This window comes from Stigmatopora argus, unplaced genomic scaffold (genome assembly GCF_051989625.1).
Source record: "Stigmatopora argus isolate UIUO_Sarg unplaced genomic scaffold, RoL_Sarg_1.0 HiC_scaffold_40, whole genome shotgun sequence".
Classification (NCBI taxonomy): domain Eukaryota; kingdom Metazoa; phylum Chordata; class Actinopteri; order Syngnathiformes; family Syngnathidae; genus Stigmatopora; species Stigmatopora argus.
Genome location: NW_027520054.1, coordinates 360234 through 383522, shown reverse-complemented (window position 1 = coordinate 383522; position 23289 = coordinate 360234). Strand labels below are relative to the sequence as shown.

General features: G+C 44.3%; 1 long non-coding RNA gene across 1 annotated transcript; it reads left to right on the top strand.

Annotated features, from left to right (window-relative positions):
- Positions 1-70: 70 nt before the first annotated feature.
- On the top strand, positions 71-22212 carry LOC144070359 (uncharacterized). The gene is made up of 3 exons (XR_013299226.1): positions 71-152; positions 245-349; positions 22102-22212. It is a non-coding gene; the product is annotated as an uncharacterized LOC144070359 (long non-coding RNA).
- The last annotated feature ends 1077 nt before the right edge of the window (positions 22213-23289 follow it).

Below are 23289 nucleotides of genomic sequence, written 5' to 3'. Positions count from 1 at the left end.
TCATGCGGGCGGGGGGCAACAGCATCTGCATTGTACCACATGTTTATCAACATTGTTCTTTTTGGTTAAAAGGATCACGTTGTGACATTAGTGGATGTGACGGATCATTCGTTCATGTTTTCCTGCCGTCTTTGCCAAGAGGACTTCCCGAGGTCTGTCTGGGAAGAATTGACCAGCATTGCATTCCATTCCATTCCATTCAGTGTGTCATTTTAAAACACCTTGATTTGATTTTTGTGTGCAGTTTCAAAGCGAGGTATCTCCTTCATGCTCAATTCGGCTCATTTCCTGAAGCACTGATGAATGCTTTTGGGAAATGTAGGAGCGAGCAGAGTTCCAGCGAGTCCAGGTACCCTAGCTTCTCCTCCTTTTGTTTCATCTCCTAAGGAATGTGCACCCCAACAAGTCTTTTTCTCTTTCATTTTGTTCCGCAGGTATGACTTGGTGCTGTCATCCGACTCTCCCTCACTGGACGGCTCAGCCCAATTGAGCCTAATGATGACCAACGAGGTTGCCATCGTCACCATATTGTCATTGCCGCTCACACGGGCCCCGGTCGAGCAAGTCCACGAAGATTACGTGGGGGACTTTGTGACTTTGCTCCAGGTGATGCGTGATTCAACTGTCTCATCCTCTTTTGGCTCATGCGGGCAACAGCACCTGCATTGTACCACATGTTCATTAACATTGTTCTTTTTGGTTAAAGGATCTCATTGTGACATTGGTGGATGTGACGGATCATTCGTTCATGTTTTCCTGCTGTCTTTGCCAAGAGGACTCCCGAGGTCTGTCTGGGAAGAATTGACCAGCATTGCATTCCATTCCATTCCATTCAGTGTGTCATTTTAAAACACCTTGATTTGATTTTTGTGTGCAGTTTCAAAGCGAGGTATGGCCTTCAAGCTCAATTCGAGTCATTTCCTGAAGCCCTGATCAAGTATTTTGAGAAATGTGGGAGCGCGCAGAGTTCCAGCGAGTCCAGGTACCCTAGGTTCTCCTCCTTTTGTTTCATCTCCTAAGGAATGTGCACCCCAACAAGTCTTTTTCTCTTTTGTTTTCTTCCGCAGGTATGACTTGGTGCTCTCGTCCGACTCTCCCTCGCTGGACGGCTCAGCCCAATTGAGCATAGTGGAGACCGACGAGTTGTTCTGCATCACCAAATTATCTTTGACGCTCACACGGGCCACGGTCGAGCAGGTCAATAAATACGTGGGGGACCTCGTGACTTTGCTCCAGGTGATGCGTGATTCAACTGTCTCATCCTCTTTTGGCTCATGCAGGCGGGCGGGCAACAGCACCTGCATTGTACCACATTGTTATGATCGGGGGTCACGTTCCTCCGAAGTCCAAGCATGGCGACCACCTGCGAGTCACCTTGCCGCTGCCCTCGTTGTCTTTCTAGTTGGCTGTCGATCCGGATGGCCAATTCCACGAGCGCGTCGAGGGACCCTGGTTCCTCTCGGATCGCCAGCTCCTCCCGCATCTCCACATTCAGCCGTCGTGGAGGGAGGGCGGAGTCATTAAAGGCACTCTCGGCGGCTAAGATGCGGAATTCGACCCAGTCTTTTGCCACGCTCCGGACGCCTTGTCTGAGAGCTCTTAAGCGCCCACCGGCTGGTCGAAGATCTTTCGCATCTCTGCGGTCAATAAGTCGTAGGAGCAATTAAGTCGTGGCGACTGTAGGAAAAGTTTGCCTCGCAGATGTTGGTAAATAACGATAGGATTGAGAAAAGAATACACCAAACTGGAAAGCCAAAAGCCGCTGCATCCGTGTGCGCCGCCATCTTGTTTTTCTGCGAGGTTGAAGGGGATGAGATGTCACGCAACGATGCCAGATTTCTGAAGGAAACAGAGAAGCCATTTTGCAACCGTCTTCATCGAGTCAGAGATTTGATGAACACTGGCAAGGTCACCATAGAGGAGGTCATCTCAGAGCTGGGTAATGGCATTGCAGCACTCCAATCAGTACCAACTGCCATCTTTTGTGTTCTCCACTGCCTGCAACCAAGGGAATACCTTCCAGAAAACTACGGTGGACTGGAGCGGACAATAGCCTACAGTTTGGCGCTTGGAGGGGACACAGACACCATAGCCTGCATGGCGGGGGCCATCGCTGGAGCTCACTATGGCATCGAGGTCATTCCTCAGCCCTGGATCTGTTGCTGCGAGGGGGCAGATGACGCAGATGTGAACGCGGGGCGGCTTCACATGCTCTACCATCAAGTTTCGCAAGGGAGCGAGAAAAGAACAGGCAACCAGAGCAGTGAAGACGCGGCTGACAACTGTCAAAAGTCGTCCAACGGCAGGCAGAAGTAAAGCACAAGCAAAAACATCGCATACAAATGCGGGAGCCCCGCTCCCATTCGGCGCTCGCCCAGGCTAGGGCCTCATCACGAAGGCAGCCGATCAGGTAAGCGATCTTGGCTCGGTCCGAGGTGTGGGTGAGGCTCGGTTGTTCAAACACCAACTGCCATTGAACCAGGAAGCGCCGGCATGTGCCGAGATCTCCACCGTAGGGGGGGGGGCCTTAGGTCCCTGTTGCGGCGATATCGGTGTTACCAGGGGAGCGGCTGGGGTTAGCTGTGCACTTGGTGAATGAGGCAAAGAATTGAGTAGTGCTCGTATGTCATCCAGGGGTCTCAGCCATGCTCGATACCTTAGAACAGAGGTACGCAATAGCTTGGGTATGCTGTTCCAAAGGGACTGCTCTGAAAGCGGTCACTCCAAACTTCCAAAAACTCCACAACGCCCATTTTGACAAGCTGGAGTCCATCGACGACTACCTGCAGAGGAAGAAGGGCAAGAAGATGGCACCTGCACCCGCCCAAGAGACCAAAGTGGCGAAGACCGCTCGCGTGTCCTTGTTCAGCCCGGCGCCCCACAGGAAGAAGAACGACGCCCAGTCCAAAAACAAGATGGCCGACAAAGGCAAAGATGTTGCCAAATTGGGTCGGAGGGGGCCTGGCCTGCGCCCGCGGGATCGTGCTGTTATGATCGGGGGTGGAAGAGCCCAAAGCAGGCGAGGGTGGGAGTCTGCTTCTCCAATCTTGATTAGAATGATCCAAGTGAAAGGCCAGGCACCAGAGGGGATGGCGTCGGGATGGCGTCGGCGTGTCGTTAGGCGTATCCGTGGTCGTGGAGGCCGAGCGTAGTCGGAATCCTGGGAGCAAAACAAGAGGTCTTAAATCAACGAAGGAAGGCGAGAAAATACAAGCAGGTACGTACCTCACTGTGAGCAGATCAGACGATCCCGCAGTGTGGTCCTGTTCTTGGTGGCCTTAAATACTCCTCACTGGCTAATGACTCACACCTGGCAGCCCTCGAGTCATTAGAGGCAGGGGTGTCAAACATACGGCCCGCGGGCCGGAACCGGCCCCCAAGGAGGTTCGATCAGGCCCGCAGGATCATTTGAAAGTGGAAAAAAATGCATCAAAGACATGGAATTCATATTCTTAATTCCCTGCAATTCACGGATTATCCGCTAAGGGGCGCACTCTTTCCATCAGAGTAGAAGACAAGCTGCATCACTGAGACAGAAACTTTCTTCATTACACATTTCAAATCACTCTCCTTAGTTTGTAAGGTGCACGCAAAGATTACATTTTGATTTTATATGCGTATGTGTAAGTGGTTTAAAAATTCCTTTCATTAAAAGTCTCTTTTAATCTTAAAGTGCATGACTATATTTTTCAGTACCAATTCAAGTTTTGTGCCTTTGTACAATCAGTGGGATCCGTTGCAATGCCTATTTGTGAATGATAAAAGTCAATTGCACATTTATCTAAGGAAATATGAGGTGTTTCATGAAAGGATAGTTCATTCCATTTCAATATTTTCCTAATGTTCTTGTGCTTCTTTACACCAAAACAAAGGAAAGACATGATATTTGGGTTATTTATAGCAGAGCATGGTATCATTTTAATGGTCCGGCCCACTTGACATCTCCCTAGGCCGCCGTATGTGGCCCACCATGCCAAATGACTTTGACAGCCCTGCATTAGAGGCAGGACCTGTGGTTGGGTGGCGGGCGCAACCAGCCACCAATCTCGTCTGGGGCCTGACACACATGTTTATGAACACATTGCTCGGGACATCCAAGCTGGCTTGGAGTGAAACTGCAGCACATTTTCAAAATAAGGGCTGGCGGAAAAGTTAGACACGGAGCAAAAATGTTCCACTGTGAGAGTGAAAGATCCACACCACAACAGACCGACACACACAAAAAACACACAAATAAAACCACATTATTCACCTTGACTACTGTCTATGTACATTGCTTACTGACACTGTCTATATTTCTATAGTGAAAAGGGCAGTAGTGACTGACGCGCGGGTGCATGTCAGGCTCAAAGCCTGACACCATTAGCAATCGACGATCATGTTTTTGTCTGCTACCAGTGACCGACCGAGACTATCCGGATCAGAGCCAAACTTTCTTCAGGTTTAGCGTTATCAAGGTAGTGTTTTAGTCGTGCCTTGTCTTTCTTGTCATTTGGATTCTTATGATTATTATTATCATTAATGTTGTAATAACAATAAAATCGGATTATCATCAATGCTTTTCTCAATTGTTGTCTTTTTTATGGTACAAATAAATACATAGTATTATTGTGTATTACTTTTTCAATGTCATTTGACTAAATTGCAAGATCAATCATCCATTCTGGTTAGTCGTAGTGATACATTGTGAAGTTGTTTGCAAACTCCCAACAAAACCGCTAGGAGGAGACGAAGAAGAGAAACACGAAGAAGAAGAAGAAGAAGAAGAAGAAGAAGAAGAAGAAGAAGAAGAAGAAGAAGAAGAAGAAGTGGAAGCGTATAAATTTCCCCGGCAATCTTCGCGATAAGTCACGCTATCTATCGCCATGGCTTTGAGACTGACTGAAGTTTTTGAAGTCACCGTTAAGTGTGAAGGCTCCAACGACAGGTAATCTGAGAAAAAGCCTACTTTTTGAGGTCCTTATTGTTGTTTTAGCAAAGATAGTCAAGTTTTGACCTGTCAATTTAGTCCCCGGGGCTATTTTAAAGTTAAGAATTCTGTGTCTAAGTAATGGCGGTGACTATTCCCCGCATACCTGTCAACTTATACGTTTTCCCCTTATTTTATACGTTTTTTGATCATTTCAAATTGTGTACGCCGTATAACAACTTTTGTACGGGATTTTTTTTAAGTACGTTTTTTGTAAAACGGATCTCGTTTGACGCATTTCGGCTCTAATCCGGATCGTCTCGGTCACTGGTAGCAGACGAAAACGCCATCGTCAACTGCTAATATTGTCATGCTTTAAGCATGATATGCGCACACGCATTCCCCTTTCACACGAAACAGGAAATGATTAAATCATTTCCTGTTTCGTTATTTAAGCAGCTATGGGTCCGAATACATTCACGGTCGCGTCACGACAACGCGGCGCGACCATAACACTTGCACACGTGCACCCTATGTGAGTAAATATGTGCCGCGTTGCATTTGTACGGTTTTCTATTGCTTAATACGGGGGATTCCAATCATTAATACGGGGAGGAATTGGCCCAGGTTGACAGGTATGTACCCGGTAACCTTTCAATTTCTTGGACTATTTAACCGTTAAGAATTCTGTGTCTAGTTTAATTCTAGTCAAAGGTATTAGTAGACAACAAAATACTGACACATTTAACATTTGTGGCTGGTCAATTCGATGCCAATTTCAAAATACTACATGTCTGCAGAAGTTGCTTGTATCAACCCTGAAAACAGTCCTTTATACTTGCAGAAAAAAAAACCTCCGCATCACCATGGGACTTCAGCCGAGCACAAGTGATCCTCAAAAACACGTGAGTACAGCATTTTTTTTTCAAATCTATCAAAAATCCTGTGCTTTACTGTCTTCATGTTAAATAAAAGTGCCATGAGAAAAGTCTTCATTGTTGAGAATGAGTGACATTGCAACCTCAATTTAAACCATCCATGTCTTGTGGCCAAATTTGTGTTACACATGGAAATAGCATGTACAGACGCTCCCCTACTTACAAACGAAGGAGTTAGGTTCCGAGCGGTTGTTCATAAGTTGAATTAGTTGGTAAGTTGATTCAGTGCTATATTTTGTATTATCATTTATCTTTAAGGCCGATATAAGTATATTGAAGGTAAATATAAGTGCATTTGTATGTTTAAGGCTTGTATAAGTAACACGCATTGGTTTGTACTGAAAAAAAACATTTAATAAAATGGAGAGAATATGTACACTACTGTATAGAGAGAGAGAGAGAGAGAGAGAGAGATTTATGTATTAGAAACTGGCCGAAAGAAGCGATCTAACGACAATTGCACCGTTTTCTTCTTTTTTTCATCATAAATGATGCGGTAGCACTGTATGGCATCATTCAATTGATTTGCAAACTTTGTGCAACGTTCCATATTTGGGTCCTGCTGCTCCATCTTTCTGTTTATAAATGGTACCGACGGTCGGTGGAACGATTCAAGTTGTATTCCCGTGCAACGCTCACCACTTTCTCACGCGCATCAAGCTTCGTAATTATTGCCACTGGTTTCAAATGAAATGGCTTGCCTCTTCCTTGCATCTCCTTCACTAGAAGCCTTTCGCTTTTCACCAACCATATTGAATAATGGCTGCACGAGATATTTCATGATAAAAATGAAAAAGGTTCTTTGCGCACTGGAGATACGTCACGCACTTGCGCAACTTGCGCACTGCAACGAACTGGGCAGAGGAAGGTGGATGCTGGGTGAGCCGAGCGCTCTCAGCGCCAGGCGTCGTCGGTATTAGCGGCGGAAAGAAGCACTACTCGGAAAAAGGCGCGCAATACAAAATCGAACTTGCGAACATTTTTCAACATAAACGCAATTTGCAGACATGTTCGTATGTACCGTTGTTCGTAAGTCGAATGTTCGTAAGTAGGGGAGCGTCTGTACTGTATCATTATTATTTATTTTTAATCATTACTCAAACATTTTGCAAATAAAATTAGAATTCTTCTTGGACATAAAATGTGTGTTGGCTTTCTGGGAGTGGTAAGCAATGTGTCTATTGATTGACCTTTTCTTTTTGCTTTAAGGATCTCCTTGTTACATTAGCCGATGACACGGATCTGAAATTTGTTTTTGTTTCTGTCGGCCAGGCCATAGTGGGTGGAGTTTGCGATCTCGGCTGCCTCGGTACTGCTTTGGCCCGCCTACTAGCCAATCATAGTTTGTGAAAGCAATGACATGTCCCAGCCAGCAAAATGCTAATGCCTATGAAAAATCATTGTGGGGTTGCCAACTCGAAATCTGATTGGTTAAAAGCAACAGTCTAGTTGAATGCAGCAGAGCCCGCAAGAACTGATTGTGCAGGCTTTGAGGCAGATCTGATCTGGCAACAAATCATGGCTGAAATGTGATTGGTTAAATGCTTCAATATGAAAAGACACATCTGGAAGCAGTGCAACCAGGGGGAAAAGAAATGAAAGGAAGCTAACAGACCATTTGGAATAATAAGTACGTATTGATGGACAAAATAGAATATGATTCAGATATTTCTTAGGCCAGCAGAGAAGGCCTTGAAGGCCCTGACGGCCCGCCACTGTTTGAACATCAATGCATTGAAATGGATGGGAAGGTGGCCCCTACCAAGATGGCCGCCCTCAGGCGATCTGTACCAAGATGGCCGTCCTCGGGCCATCTTGGGTGGCGGCGAATGAACTGCCGTACCTCCCCTCCAACTTCAAAAGAAGAAGAAGAAGAAGAAGAAGAAGAAGAAGAAGAAGAAGAAGAAGAAGAAGAAAAAATACACGAAGAAGATGTGTTCAAATATCAACCGGCATTCCACCGGCATTCAATGCTGCCGTGGAGATTGAACTACGTACTTAGTTGCTCCCCACAATGTCTTCTAACCAGCAGCCTGTCTTATCCCATGGCCACCATTTTAGTGAACTTCTTGAAGTCATCGTTAGGTGTCAAGACCGCAACGAAAGGTACGTACTATGAAGACCCGAATAATCGTATGCCTACGATTATTTTTTCAACTCAAATTTTCGCATGCCTACGATTCTTATTCGGGTGCCTACGATTCTTAATTTTTGCCTCAATTAAGTCCGTGCAGCAGCAACATTGTTCTATGTCATTAACTTTCTACGTGTCAAGCACACGTGCTGTTTTTACTAACGTACTAGTACTAGTAAGAACGTGCAATTGCCACTGGTAGAGTTGCAATACGTATACATCATTACAATGTATTGGTAGGCCTAATATATACGAGAGTTACGTTATACGCAATTCATTGCAGCAATTATTTGCAACTGTAATACAACTTTGCAACACGATTATCCGTTGTCTTGCTAGCATTAGTATTAGCATGGAGAAAAAATATAAAAAGTACACTTTAGAGGAGAAAGAGAAATTGGCCGATGTGGTAGAAAAAATACAAAGAGCTGCTGTAAGAGGTTGAGGAGAAGGCTAAATTAAAAAAAGAAATGGGATCCAAAGAGGAAAACATTTGTTCAGCCAACTGTACAATGGGGTTACTTGACAGTTGATTATTTCTTTACAGTAGCCTATGTCATCGATCATCATGACTTTAATTTGTAGTTAATTGTGGAATTTAAACATATTACCGGTATTTTGTTTCATGCTACTAGTAAACTGTTGATTAAAATAATAATGATTGTCCTTGTTATGATTTTATAATAAATATTCCATCATAGCTTTAATTCTATGCATCGAATCTGTTTAGACACTAATGATCTCGTGCCTACTAATATTCATTATTTTTGGAATTTTCCACTGCCTACTATTATTCCGGTGCCTACTATTATTACTAATTCATTTGGAATTTTCCACTCCCTACTATTATTCCAGTGCCTACTATTATTCGGGTCTTCATAGTACAGTGGTACCTCGAGATACGAGCTTAATCCGTTCCGGGACTGAGCTCGTATGACAAGTTACTCGTAACTCGAGGTAAAGTTTCCCATTGAAATGAATGGGAAACAATTTAATTCGTTCCAACTCTCTGAAAAAAACACCAGAAACAGGATATTGGATTGAAAAAAAATGTTTTATTTCTTATAATTCGCCATATATTGACAAAGTAATAAATAACGAGTGGTTTAATAGAAATAAAGTGTTTAATCTAACTAAAATTGGCCGGATTTCGCCGAGGGGAGAGGGGCTTCGTTTTTTTTTTTTTTCCTCCACACAACGCACTCGTAAACAGAACAAACACTCCACCCTCACGTTCGCTATCGATGGGCTGTTTGCTGTCGTACTATTCCCTTCAAAATATTCCGAAAATGATGCACACAAATGTCCTCACAATCGGAGAACGCACGACCACTTGCCAACGAGCAGCAAGCAGTCTTATCAGCGATCGCCCCGCTGCTCATCTTCTTCTTCTTCTTCTTCTTCTTCTTCTTTTTCACCTCAGGCGCCTGAGGATTACCCTCAGCAGCGCTAGGGCTGCCACTGGAACACGGATAAGTTCATCCAGGGAGTTGCCCAAGCCGCGATGGTAGCGTTCGGTCATTAAGGCCGGACAGCGGAGCCATAAGTGTTCAGACGACTCTGTTTCCTCGTCGCACAGGCGGCAGCGATCCGAGTCGGATTTCTCATGGGAGCTACAGGGGCGCTGGCTAGCGGCTCCTTTTTAGCTTGTAGCATCTGTGTTCGCGTCCCATCGAACGGCGCCTATGATAGAGTTGCTACCGGGGATACTTTTGCGAGCACGAGTATACTTCATTACCCAGAAAGCCCTCTTTTCACCGCGCATGCGCGTTGTGCGTTTCCTGGTCTGAATAGCTCATCCGGTGCTCGTAAATATTGTTATACACGAAAGATATGCCAAAAAAAATGCCATGGCAACCTGGCTTGGTCGCATCACGAAACTTTGACCGCATCACGGGCGAATTATTCGATCGAAATTTCCCCCGTAAGACGAGCATTCCGTATGACGAACGGTCTTATGACGAGGTACCACTGTAATTGGATAAAGCCTACTTGTTGAGCTCCTTATTGTTGTTTTAGCAAAGAAAGTCAAGTTTTGACCTGTCAATTTAGGACAGTCAGCCGTTTGACAAACTCAGTCGTCACTTACGTAAACAAAACAAAACAAAAAGAATTAAAAAGTGATTAATGTCCATCTCTTTTAGATTTTGGATTATTAGTAATGGCGGTGGCTATTAACCGGTAACCGTTCAAATAGTCCCCGGGGCGATTTAGCCGTTAAGAATTCTGTGTCGGGGCTATTTGACCGTTAAGAATTCTGTGTCTAAGTAATGGCGGTGGCTATTAGCCGGCCGGTAACCGTTCAAATAGTCCCTGGGGAAAGTCTTACTTTCATGTGTGTAGAAGCAGTTAGTCTACAAACATGAAACACATGAAAGTAACACTTCGAAGTAAGTACAATCTTATTGAAATTGGATGTGTTATTGCCAATTGATAGATTTGAACATTAGGTGAATAGGGATTTAATCAAACATCAAACAAAACATTTCACACAACAAAGTGAAACGCAGACATGTTTTCCATTCACTTTCCATTCATTTATGGATTCAAATTCAAAACCACTAGTCAAAGAAAGGTATTAGTAGAGTACACAAAATACTGACACATTTAACATTTGTGGCTGGTCAATTCGATGCCAATTTCAAAATACTACATGTATAACTACACTATATGACATCTTGATATCATGTATAATAGGAATAATATTGTAATAGATTCTTTTCTATATCGCAGAGCACTATTGAATTTTTAAGCCAACAATCTATTTAGATAGAGAGTAGAGAGAAGTTATTCCTGTATCCACCCTGAAAACAGTCTTTGATACTTACAGAAAAGGACTTTTCCGCTTCACCATTGCATTTCAGCCGAGCACAAGTACTCCTCTAAAACACGTAAGTACAACATTTTTTTTTAAAAAAAATATATCAAAAATCCTGTGCTTTACTCTCTTCATGTTAAATAAGTGTCATGAGAAAAGTCTTCAAAGTTGAGAATGAATGAGTGACAGACATTACAGATACATGCAACCTCAAACCATCCATGTCTTGTTGCCAAATTTGTGTTACATATGGAAATACCATGTACTGTATCATTATTATTTATTTGTAATCATGACTCAAACATTTTGCAAATAAAAATAGAATTCTTCTTGGACATAAAATGTGTGTTGGCTTTATGGGAGTTGTAAGCAATGTGTCTATTGATTGACCTTTTCTTTTTGCTTTAAGGATCTCGTTGTGAGATTAGCCGATGACACGGATCATTCTTTCCTGTTTTCCCTCATTCTTTGCCAAGAGGACTTCTGTTGGGTTCAAACACCAGACATTTGTTTCACCAACCTGAAAAGAAGGAAATCACAGAGAATTTGAGTTAACTTTATTCAAAAAATGAGAGGTTCAGAGACTGTCACTGTCACAGCCCTCCAAAACACTCTGAAGAAAATCTCCCCTTGCCTATTCTCTTATTGTGTTTTGGGAGTGTCCAAGTTACAGGAAGTTTCAAGCTGATCACAGGAGAGATAGTTCTCTCCCAGTAACAAAAGGTTCTTTGATCATGACCATATGCCCCTTCGAGATAACATCTTTACAGTCTCCTGCAACTCTCACACAATGGCTCGAACAGACAGGCGTCGGCCCCCCTGGGTAGTTCCTCTTTGTTGAATAAGGTGAAACTTTCCAGGGCCCAAGACACTCTCATTCTATTAACTAACATTTCGACAGTCATACCAGAATCAGGATAACTTATATAAAATAATTCCAACATAACCCTCCTGTTTATCCAGATTCTGTTATAAAATATCATCACCCATAACCTCTTCTTTTCAGATTTTCACATTACAGGATCACAAAAATAACAGAAAAACATTACACTCAAAAGTCAACAAGGCATAGTGTTTAGCATCTGGGAACATGTCAGGCAGTCCTATGAACTGCATTTCCTCCTCATCCCCAGATGCGTCGGCGTCGTCGTCATCCCGTGGTTCGCCTCCAGATGTCAATAAGGCATACATTTCTGATTTGACTGGTTGTATAGCATTTGTTATTAACCTTTCACATAACGCACGAATACAGGGAATGCAACAACAGCCACAAGTTGTGAGAATGGCAGCATAAACAGCGATTGACATTAAAACTGATACAACCAACTGTTTGTATCTGCCAAACATGCTACCAAATTCGCCCCACATTGAGGTGTCGACTCCAGAATGTTCTTTCATCTTGCTGTTGAGGGATCGAAGGCCCTCCAGGGCCTTGGTTAAACTCCCGTCAGCTGCTGTGTTGTTAGGGATGAACGTGCAGCATTGGTCGCCAAAGATGGAGCACACGCCACCTTTCTCTGCCAGGAGCATGTCAACAGCAATTCTGTTCTGGAACGCCATCAGGAGGTCACCGACAACTGTTCATGGATGGCTGCAAACCCTTCCTCCGTCCTGTTCTGGAGTCGTGCAATTTGGTCAGCGAGTTTATACTCATCTGGTATGCTGCAGGGAACCCCGATGTTGTTGATGTAGGTTGGGTCCCCGTCTCCCCATCCAGGAGCGGACCGCTTGGCTCTGCCATTCCAGTGGTGAGGCAAGACGTTTCCTGCACTTGTTTTCCAACTCGAGTCTCTGTGGGCGGGGCGTTCAGATACGCCCAGGCTGTCACTGACAGTCCAGTCACTGTGATGTGGATGACAACAGCTTTCACTGTGGCTTCTGTATAGAGGTGCAAAGTCTATGGGAGGTCAGGGTTAAGTGAGGGGTGCTCGTGGCTGGTGAGTAGACGTCAGATGAGTTTCTTCACGGACAAGGGTTTTGACACCGTCCGACTTAGTCCACTCAGAGTCACCTGTCTCGAACTCTTGACCTGAATCGACTTTGACTTTTCAGCGATCTTTGCTGCTGTGGAGGTTGGTGAGTTGGGCCACGAATGGGTCTTCCCATCGTGGAGAGAACCAGGACTTCATTTTTATGACTCGGATCAGGATCCAGTCACCTGGCTACACCACCTCCTGCAAGATAGACAAAAAGATCACGGCACCTTACATGTTCTTTGGATAAGTTTCTCTCCTTCATCTTCCCATAAAGGAAGTTGAAATGGTCTTCCAATAACTATCTCAAAAAGTGTTAATCTCAAGCTAGTTCTACCAGTTGTTTTGCCATGTTTTGCACTATGCTGTTTGAAAAATGAGCTCCATTGTCACTCCAGATGATTCTGGAGATCCCATGTTCTTTACAGATCAATAAAATAACAAATTAAACAGTTCCTACAAAAATTTTAAAATAGGTATTTATACCTCTTCACCATACCTCCCCCCTGTTGAGACATTTATGGCTCAATTATGGAATACATTTTTGGTAGGTACGGTAGGCCTTTAGCTTTGTACAGTTCGTCTGCTGACTGTTCTTGAGATCGGCTCAGTTTTGTTGTTGTGTATGCTGTGCAGTAAGTGTTTGCGCTGCTGCTTTAGCTGCTGTGTTCTGTCGTTGTCTTCAACACGTGCTTAACATCCATCATTATGTTTGTGAAAATTTAAATACCTTATCAATCAAAATTAAACATGCTAGCTGATATTCTATTTTGAACACTGCTTCCTTGTTAAGATCAAAACCCATATTTGTTTTTTCCTCTTTCCTACAATTACACAAATTAACTAATCATACTAAGAATAGGAAAAATACAAAAAGCAAACCAGGCTGCTTTCTCCCCAGGAAAACAGCTTTCCCGTTCTCTGTAACAGTTTAGATTCACATCAATTAATATTCAGAAACAAAATGCACACATTTATAATTCTAAATAGAATTGAACCCAGTAAAATGTAACCACCCCTTGTTTGTCAGGGTCAATATTTTTAACATAATTGTATCTTTTAGAGCAATCAAAGCCCATTACTTTTAAAATGCATACTAATCAAGTCCCAAATTCATCTAACAATGTGTATTGCGTTGCATATTAACCTCAGTGTTTTCTTAATTCAAAATATCCCAAACTAGTAGTCTTATTATCAAATGTAACATTCCATTGTCTTCGGAGTTTGCCAATCATCTCCTATGAAACTTTCTCAATCAATATTTTTCAATAGTCAGGCATAAAATTAAATTCTAGTTACATTTCTATCCATTGTAGTTTCTCTTTTCTCTCTAATTGTTTACTTTAAAAATATGTAAGAAGATCTAGTCACAATTGTTTACTTTAACTATCTGTAAGAAGGTGTAGTCTCAATTGAAACGCTTTTTTTTATATGGAGACAATAAAACCAATATAAAAAGTTCCTCATGGCTTACAGCATTGCTCCCCGAGCAATAATCTTTCCAATCAATATTGGAGTGCTTGCCATTTTGTCTGATTACGTCAAAAATTTATCTTACCTGCCTCCTCATACGTTTCAACTGAGAGAACCTTCTTACAGAGCACAAAATGGATCCGCTATTTTCATGTCTGCTGGATTGGTCAGGAACATTTGCACTCTCATCCCGGGTTGCTCATCATGTTTCCTGTTGAGAAATGCAATCTCCCTCTGCCAACCCAAAATTAATGCGTTTCTTTTAAAGTTTTTTCTTTTATGCAGACATATGATTAGCCTCATCCTCCAATTCCAATCGTGTAGTTAATAATGGCGTTTGGTATATTCCACTAAATTAGATTTCCATTTTTTTTTTTTTTTCTTCGGAACGAAATATGGAAACTTTTGTCAATTCAGTCAATTATTCTGTTAACACAATTTGGATGCCATTATCACAATAAATCAATAGTACTTTGGAATTTGGTATCAAGCACTGTCTTTTCAGTGCTCCTAAATTTTGCATAGCAGATTTGTTTCTCCACTTCAAATTTCACGTTTGGAGTACTGCTGCTTTTACCATTAAAATTTCATTGAACTAAACAATTTTCCATAATTTTCATCAAAATTTGATTTCAAATTTCTAAATCATTTTCCACCTTGATATCTGATTGATTATATCTTGATGGTCGGCCAATTAGAAACACAAAAGACAAACAAACAATCATTCATGTTCACACTAATTTTCAAAAATCAGTGGTCTGCAATTTTTCATCACTGGTTAAGAGCCATCCCCAGTCTGGGGCTTCTTGGCAGCTAACCACCTTTTTGCTGTGCTATCAGCCTAATCATTCTCAAAAGAAATAGGTTAATGTTGTTTGGTTGACATCAACTGTTTGATGCTAATGCAATTAATATTCTAATCGTCATTAATATGAACCACGCTAAAGCATATTCCACCTGTGCCGGGCAAAACAAGGAATGTTTTCCTGTGCACCGAAAAACATTTCATGCCTCTTCCGTCCTAGGGAAATCATGCCTATCCTAAATCAATTATTTTATCTAAATTTACCTAATAATTTGGATAAATGCCATTTCTGCATTGTTTTCATGTTTGATATCATTAATAATTTGGATGATTCTTAATACTTAAGTCTAAATCGCAAATCACTCTCATATTTCTAAAACAAATAGTTAAAGCTCTGGCTGAATTCCTATCCGCTCTAAGAAGGCAGTTTTATTTAAAATAAGAGCCATTTTCTGTGCTCACTATTACCTCAATTACAATTTAGGGAAAATAACCTTTCACTAGGCATTTCCTAATATAAATTTTAGTGTTTAATAAAAGACCCATAATTTTTCACTAATATATCATAACACTATCAACTATCTCTGTCTCTCTTGTGGTAGTCTTTCCTGCCCTTTGTCTTTGGTGTGAAGGGAGCAGTAAACTGGATGGGCTTCTCCCCCACCCCCCCCTCTCTCCTTTTGTTTGCAAAGAGTGTGCTTAGCTTAAGGGGGGTCCGCATCTGTGAAGGGGGGGCTTCACCACCTTTTTTATCTATCTATTCCCCTTACTTTTGTTAACCATTTGTTTTGCTACCTCCTGTTTTAGTCGTGCGCTATCATGTCGTCGCTGTGCGCGGGGAGGGTTGCCCCCGCATTCCCTGGCTATGTGGCCCTCTTTGCCGCACGACCAGCAGGCCCCCTTTCCCCCCCCTCGTCGTCGTGCTCCCCGCTTGCGTGTGGAGCCTCGCACGAGGAGAGCTGAAGAGGGACCACTGTTTTTTAACAGGCCTAATATAGTTATCTCTTCTCTTTTTTGTTTAGCTACTTTCTCAACCTCTTCTATTTGCCCTGCTATTCGCAACCACGCTTTGGTTTGATCATAACCTTGTTTTTGCATTTTACTTCGTTTTTTGTTACACGATTTTTCGATTTTTTTGTTGTAGTTCACGGATATCTTTTATTATTAGTCTACCGGTGAACCCATATTTTTTTACCCAATAACGCAAGGATTCCACCGCGTCGGGATCCTCTCTATGAACTATCTTCCAGTCTTTAGACGCAAGTTCCGAGAGGAATTCCTCTTTTTTACTTGTTTTACTTTGTACTTTACCCATTTTTGAATAAAATTTAGTCCCAGTGGGTCTTTGCACCTATAGTGCACTAACACTGGGTTTAGACAACAGGATGTCGATAAATTCCTTTAGTGGTAGACTCACTTCAACCTTTTCAGGCGGAGTTTCATGTCTACATACATCCACTAAAGGTCGACATTTGTCTCCTGTTGTTTGATATGAGATACAAATCACCAAATGGTAAAATGTATTTCCAAACACACTTTTTGCACGTTCACTCCTTTTAATTCGCAACCAAGGCTCCGCAAACCTTTACAGAGTTTAATTAGTCTTTTGCAACTAAGGGTGTCTGTTACGCCACGAATTTCTGGTTATTGTTTGTTCAATACAACTTGGACTCCGATATCCTTTACAGAGTTTAATTAGTCTTTTGCAACTAAGGGTGTCTGTTACGCCTGCGGATTTAATTTTACTTACAGAGTTTAATTAGTCTTTTCCAACTAAAGGGGTCTGTTACGCCTTCATTCATTCCTTTTTTCTCATTCATTCCTTTTTTAAATAAAATTTACTCACGATTCTCTGCGTCCTCGGTATCCCTTCAACCTTTGGACCCCAGCCCGTAAGGAAGAAACAGTCCTGGAAAAGGATCTTTATGCTGTGGCCACAGACTTTTCTGGATCTTGCTCACCCGCTGGGATCGTCCGGTATCTTGGAATCCGGCTCGAAGGACCAATTAAATGTTGGGTTCAAACACCAGACATTTGTTTCACCAACCTGAAAAGAAGGAAATCACAGAGAATTTGAGTTAACTTTATTCAAAAAATGAGAGGTTCAGAGACTGTCACTGTCACAGCCCTCCAAAACACTCTGAAGAAAATCTCCCCTTGCCTATTCTCTTATTGTGTTTTGGGAGTGTCCAAGTTACAGGAAGTTTCAAGCTGATCACAGGAGAGATAGTTCTCTCCCAGTAACAAAAGGTTCTTTGATCATGACCATATGCCCCTTCGAGATAACATCTTTACAGTCTCCTGCAACTCTCACACAATGGCTCGAACAGACAGGCGTCGGCCCCCCTGGGTAGTTCCTCTTTGTTGAATAAGGTGAAACTTTCCAGGGCCCAAGACACTCTCATTCTATTAACTAACATTTCGACAGTCATACCAGAATCAGGATAACTTGTATAAAATAATTCCAACAACTTCCAAAGGTCTGTCTGGGAAGAATTGACCAGCATTGCATTGCATTCCATTCCATTCCATTCCGTGTGTCGTTTTAAAACACATTTATTTGATTTTTGTGTGCAGTTTGAGAGAGAGACATGGCCTTCTTATGGGATTCGGGTCACTTCAAGAATGGCTGATGAAGTGTTTTGGGAAATGTGGGAGCGAGCAGAGTTCCAGCGAGTCCAGGTACCCTAGCTTCTCCTCCTTTTGTGTCATCTCCTCCTAAGGAATGTGCACCCCAACAAGTCTTTTTCTCTTTTGTTTTCTTCCGCAGGCATGACTTGGTGCTGTCGTTGGACCGCTCAGCCGAATTGAGCCTAGTGGAGAGCGACGAGTTGGGCAGCTTCACCAAATTGTCTTTGACGCTCACACGGGCCCCGCCCGGTCGAGCAAGTCAAAGAATACGTGGTGGACCTTGTGACTTTGCTCCAGGTGATGCGTGCAGGCACACAATGATAGCCTGGAGCTGCAATTGGACAAGACAAAAGAGGATTTAGAACAGGTGGGTGTTTATGTCCACTGTCAAGATACCAAATTGGAATGAACCTTTAACATTGCCCAGAGGATGAGGATGAGGATGAGGATGAGATTTTGTTAGGTTCATCCAATTGTACGTTTATCCTTAGGTATTTCCAATTCAGCTTTCAATAAAAAAGGCATCTGTAGTCACATCACCATTTAATTCTTGCAAGAAGAGAATACATCCTCCCGCTCGTCCGGTCAAGATTATTCTGGCGAGCGGCATTATGTCCTGCCCATTTAAGGCCTCAAATCAAAACAATTACAAGGTTGTCGACTCGATCCAATTGCGTAAGCAAGAAACAAAACAATTCCAGAATCAAGCAAACCTAGCGTCAACCTAGCATCACAAATTAAAACAATATGCTTGATAGCCATCCGCTGAACCAACAACAATTAATAATAATAATAATCGGACATAGGCCATGTCGTCATTACCACAACACAAAAAGCCTACTTGTCATCACACGTCCTTCACAGATCTTCATTGCGAACTTGCATGTGGGGAAAGGGTTGAGGCGTAGCTTCCAGTAATCAGTCCTTGGAGCAACGACCCAATGTATTGTTTATGTCCTAGCAAACTTGTATCTCTCGCCTGGAGCCAGCTGTCCTGGAGAGCGACCTTGGAGTAAGCGTTTGTCTTCGTTGAAAGCACATTAATTCTAACTCTAACATAAAAGCGATCAACACATATATATATATATATATTGTTTAATGTAGTTACACATTTAGGATGAGCATTACTACTCCTAATAAGCAAATATATTGATTAATATAGTAAGCATGTATATTATAAGTCTTTATATTCATTGCAAACACATTTATAATAATGATTACTCCAACAGATTTTGTTTCTAGTCCATGTCCTAATGTGCCATTAGAGGCTTTCTGAGAAGACCGAAGAGTTGGCGCGTCTGCGCTGGAAATCGAGAAGTCAAACCAGTTGGCTATCGCTAGTCTTAGACGTGCAGTTTTAGCACCTATCCCTAATTCCTTAACTCCGTCTGGTCCCGTCGAACAAACTCAGACAGTAGACCTTTTGTTCATTGTCATCGAGTTAACAACCATAGTTTTACTCCTACAGTGGTAATACTATATCCAAATGAAACAGCTACAACAAAATGAATGAGTCAAATGTCCTATTGGTCATTAGCGAGCCGTCCGTCATTGCGACGAGCTGCGGACTAAATTTGAGCACTCGGCTGTGGTAAGGCCCTGCTCGATGCCATCTTGTGGATTGCTGACAAACCTTCTGTTGGGACCACGTCATAGGTGCAGACCCGCTTGGAGCAGTGAATTCGGACCAGTCGGTGGTGGAGCGTACGGTCACGCGACATCACCAGCTAACGTCGACCGTGGGCGTCCGCTTAGAGCAGGTGCAGGATTGCCTGCGGTTACCGTCGAACGAAACGTCGAGGGTTAGTAGTGTTTTTAGTTGTCATTTGTCTGAATGTGGGAACCCTGCTTGATGCCATCTTGTGGATTGTTGACAAACCATCTGTTGGGACCACGTCATAGGTGCAGACCCGCTTGAAGGAGCCAATCCGGCACCAGTCGGTGGTGCAGCGTACGGTCATGCAACTACATGACCAGCTAACGTCGACCGTGGGCGTCCGCTTGGAGCAGGTGCAGGATTGCCTGCGGTTACCGTCGAACGAAACGTCGAGGGTTAGTAGTGTTTTTAGTTGTCATTTGTCTGAATGTGGGAACCCTGCTTGATGCCATCTTGTGGATTGTTGACAAACCATCTGTTGGGACCACGTCATAGGTGCAGACCCGCTTGAAGGAGCCAATCCGGCACCAGTCGGTGGTGCAGCGTACGGTCATGCAACTACATGACCAGCTAACGTCGACCGTGGGCGTCCGCTTGGAGCAGGTGCAGGATTGCCTGCGGTTACCGTCGAACGAAACGTCGAGGGTTAGTAGTGTTTTTAGTTGTCATTTGTCTGAATGTGGGAACCCTGCTTGATGCCATCTTGTGGATTGTTGACAAACCATCTGTTGGGACCACGTTATAGGTGCAGACCCGCTTGAAGGAGCCAATCCGGCACCAGTCGGTGGTGCAGCGTACGGTCATGCAACTACATGACCAGCTAACGTCGACCGTGGGCGTCCGCTTGGAGCAGGTGCAGGATTGCCTGCGGTTACCGTCGAACGAAACGTCGAGGGTTAGTAGTGTTTTTAGTTGTCATTTGTCTGAATGTGGGAACCCTGCTTGATGCCATCTTGTGGATTGTTGACAAACCATCTGTTGGGACCACGTCATAGGTGCAGACCCGCTTGAAGGAGCCAATCCGGCACCAGTCGGTGGTGCAGCGTACGGTCATGCAACTACATGACCAGCTAACGTCGACCGTGGGCGTCCGCTTGGAGCAGGTGCAGGATTGCCTGCGGTTACCGTCGAACGAAACGTCGAGGGTTAGTAGTGTTTTTAGTTGTCATTTGTCTGAATGTGGGAACCCTGCTTGATGCCATCTTGTGGATTGTTGACAAACCATCTGTTGGGACCACGTCATAGGTGCAGACCCGCTTGAAGGAGCCAATCCGGCACCAGTCGGTGGTGCAGCGTACGGTCATGCAACTACATGACCAGCTAACGTCGACCGTGGGCGTCCGCTTGGAGCTGGTGCAGGATTGCCTGCGGTTACCGTCGAACGAAACGTCGAGGGTTAGTAGTGTTTTTAGTTGTCATTTGTCTGAATGTGGGAACCCTGCTTGATGCCATCTTGTGGATTGTTGACAAACCATCTGTTGGGACCACGTCATAGGTGCAGACCCGCTTGAAGGAGCCAATCCGGCACCAGTCGGTGGTGCAGCGTACGGTCATGCAACTACATGACCAGCTAACGTCGACCGTGGGCGTCCGCTTGGAGCTGGTGCAGGATTGCCTGCGGTTACCGTCGAACGAAACGTCGAGGGTTAGTAGTGTTTTTAGTTGTCATTTGTCTGAATGTGGGAACCCTGCTTGATGCCATCTTGTGGATTGTTGACAAACCATCTGTTGGGACCACGTCATAGGTGCAGACCCGCTTGAAGGAGCCAATCCGGCACCAGTCGGTGGTGCAGCGTACGGTCATGCAACTACATGACCAGCTAACGTCGACCGTGGGCGTCCGCTTGGAGCAGGTGCAGGATTGCCTGCGGTTACCGTCGAACGAAACGTCGAGGGTTAGTAGTGTTTTTAGTTGTCATTTGTCTGAATGTGGGAACCCTGCTTGATGCCATCTTGTGGATTGTTGACAAACCATCTGTTGGGACCACGTCATAGGTGCAGACCCGCTTGGCAAAAAAAAATACAACACCAGTCGGTGCTGGAGCGTACGGTCATGCAACTACATGACCAGCTAACGTCGACCGTGGGCGTCCGCTTGGAGCAGGTCCAGGATTGCCTGCGGTTACCGTCGAACGAAACGTCGAGGGTTAGTAGTGGTTTTAGTTGTCATTTGTCTGAATGTGGGAACCCTGCTTGATTGATGACCTACTATGGACTGGAAAAATGACGCCATCTGACGTTCTCAGGCTCACAAGATGGTGGCGAAGTTGCAGCGCCAGTTTGCTACTCTGAAAAACAGGCAGAAGACGGAACTCCGGTCATTGTTTGAGGAACAATAACCTAAAATCCAAACTGGCGCACACGGGCGGAGGAGGTATGTCGTCGAGCATTAGAATTCGAATCCACTGGCTTAGACCTTCATTTCAAAGTCAAGTTGCGAAACCACTTCCGGATCCAATTCATCAAACATGGCTGAAAGTGCAAGATAGCCAGCCTCTCTGAACACAGCTCTGCATCAAACCAATCGAGCCAGGAGTGGAGTGGAGTGGAGTGTTGTGTTATGTCCGGTTGTTCTGGTGTTGCAATAAACTACACATGTGTGACCTCGGGTCATTTCCTGAAGCGCTGATGAAGTGTTTTGGGAAATGTGGGAGCGAACAGAGTTCCAGCAAGTCCAGGTACCCTAGGTTCTCCTCCTTTTGTTTCATCTCCTAAGGAATGTGCACCCCAACTAGCCTTTTTCTCTTTCGTTTTCTTCCGCAGGTATGACTTGGTGCTGTCATCTGACTCTCCCTCGCTGGACGGCTCAGCCCAATTGAGCATGGTGGCGACCGACGAGGTTGCCATCGTCACCATAATGTCATTGCCGCTCACACGGGCCCCGGTCGAGCAAGTCCACGAAGATTACCTGGGGGACCTTGTGACTTTGCTCCAGGTGATGCGTGATTCAACTGTCTCATCCTCTTTTGGCTCATGCGGGCAACAGCACCTGCATTGTACCACATGTTCATTAACATTGTTCTTTTTGGTTAAAGGATCTCATTGTGACATTGGTGGATGTGACGGATCATTCGTTCATGTTTTCCTGCTGTCTTTGCCAAGAGGACTCCCGAGGTCTGTCTGGTCTGTCTGACCAGCATTGCATTCCATTCCATTCCATTCAGTGTGTCATTTTAAAACACCTTGATTTGATTTTTGTGTGCAGTTTCAAAGCGAGGTATGGCCTTCAAGCTCAATTCGAGTCATTTCCTGAAGCCCTGATCAAGTATTTTGAGAAATGTGGGAGCGCGCAGAGTTCCAGCGAGTCCAGGTACCCTAGGTTCTCCTCCTTTTGTTTCATCTCCTAAGGAATGTGCACCCCAACAAGTCTTTTTCTCTTTTGTTTTCTTCCGCAGGTATGACTTGGTGCTCTCGTCCGACTCTCCCTCGCTGGACGGCTCAGCCCAATTGAGCATAGTGGAGACCGACGAGTTGTTCTGCATCACCAAATTATCTTTGACGCTCACACGGGCCACGGTCGAGCAGGTCAATAAATACGTGGGGGACCTCGTGACTTTGCTCCAGGTGATGCGTGATTCAACTGTCTCATCCTCTTTTGGCTCATGCAGGCGGGCGGGCAACAGCACCTGCATTGTACCACATTGTTATGATCGGGGGTCACGTTCCTCCGAAGTCCAAGCATGGCGACCACCTGCGAGTCACCTTGCCGCTGCCCTCGTTGTCTTTCTAGTTGGCTGTCGATCCGGATGGCCAATTCCACGAGCGCGTCGAGGGACCCTGGTTCCTCTCGGATCGCCAGCTCCTCCCGCATCTCCACATTCAGCCGTCGTGGAGGGAGGGCGGAGTCATTAAAGGCACTCTCGGCGGCTAAGATGCGGAATTCGACCCAGTCTTTTGCCACGCTCCGGACGCCTTGTCTGAGAGCTCTTAAGCGCCCACCGGCTGGTCGAA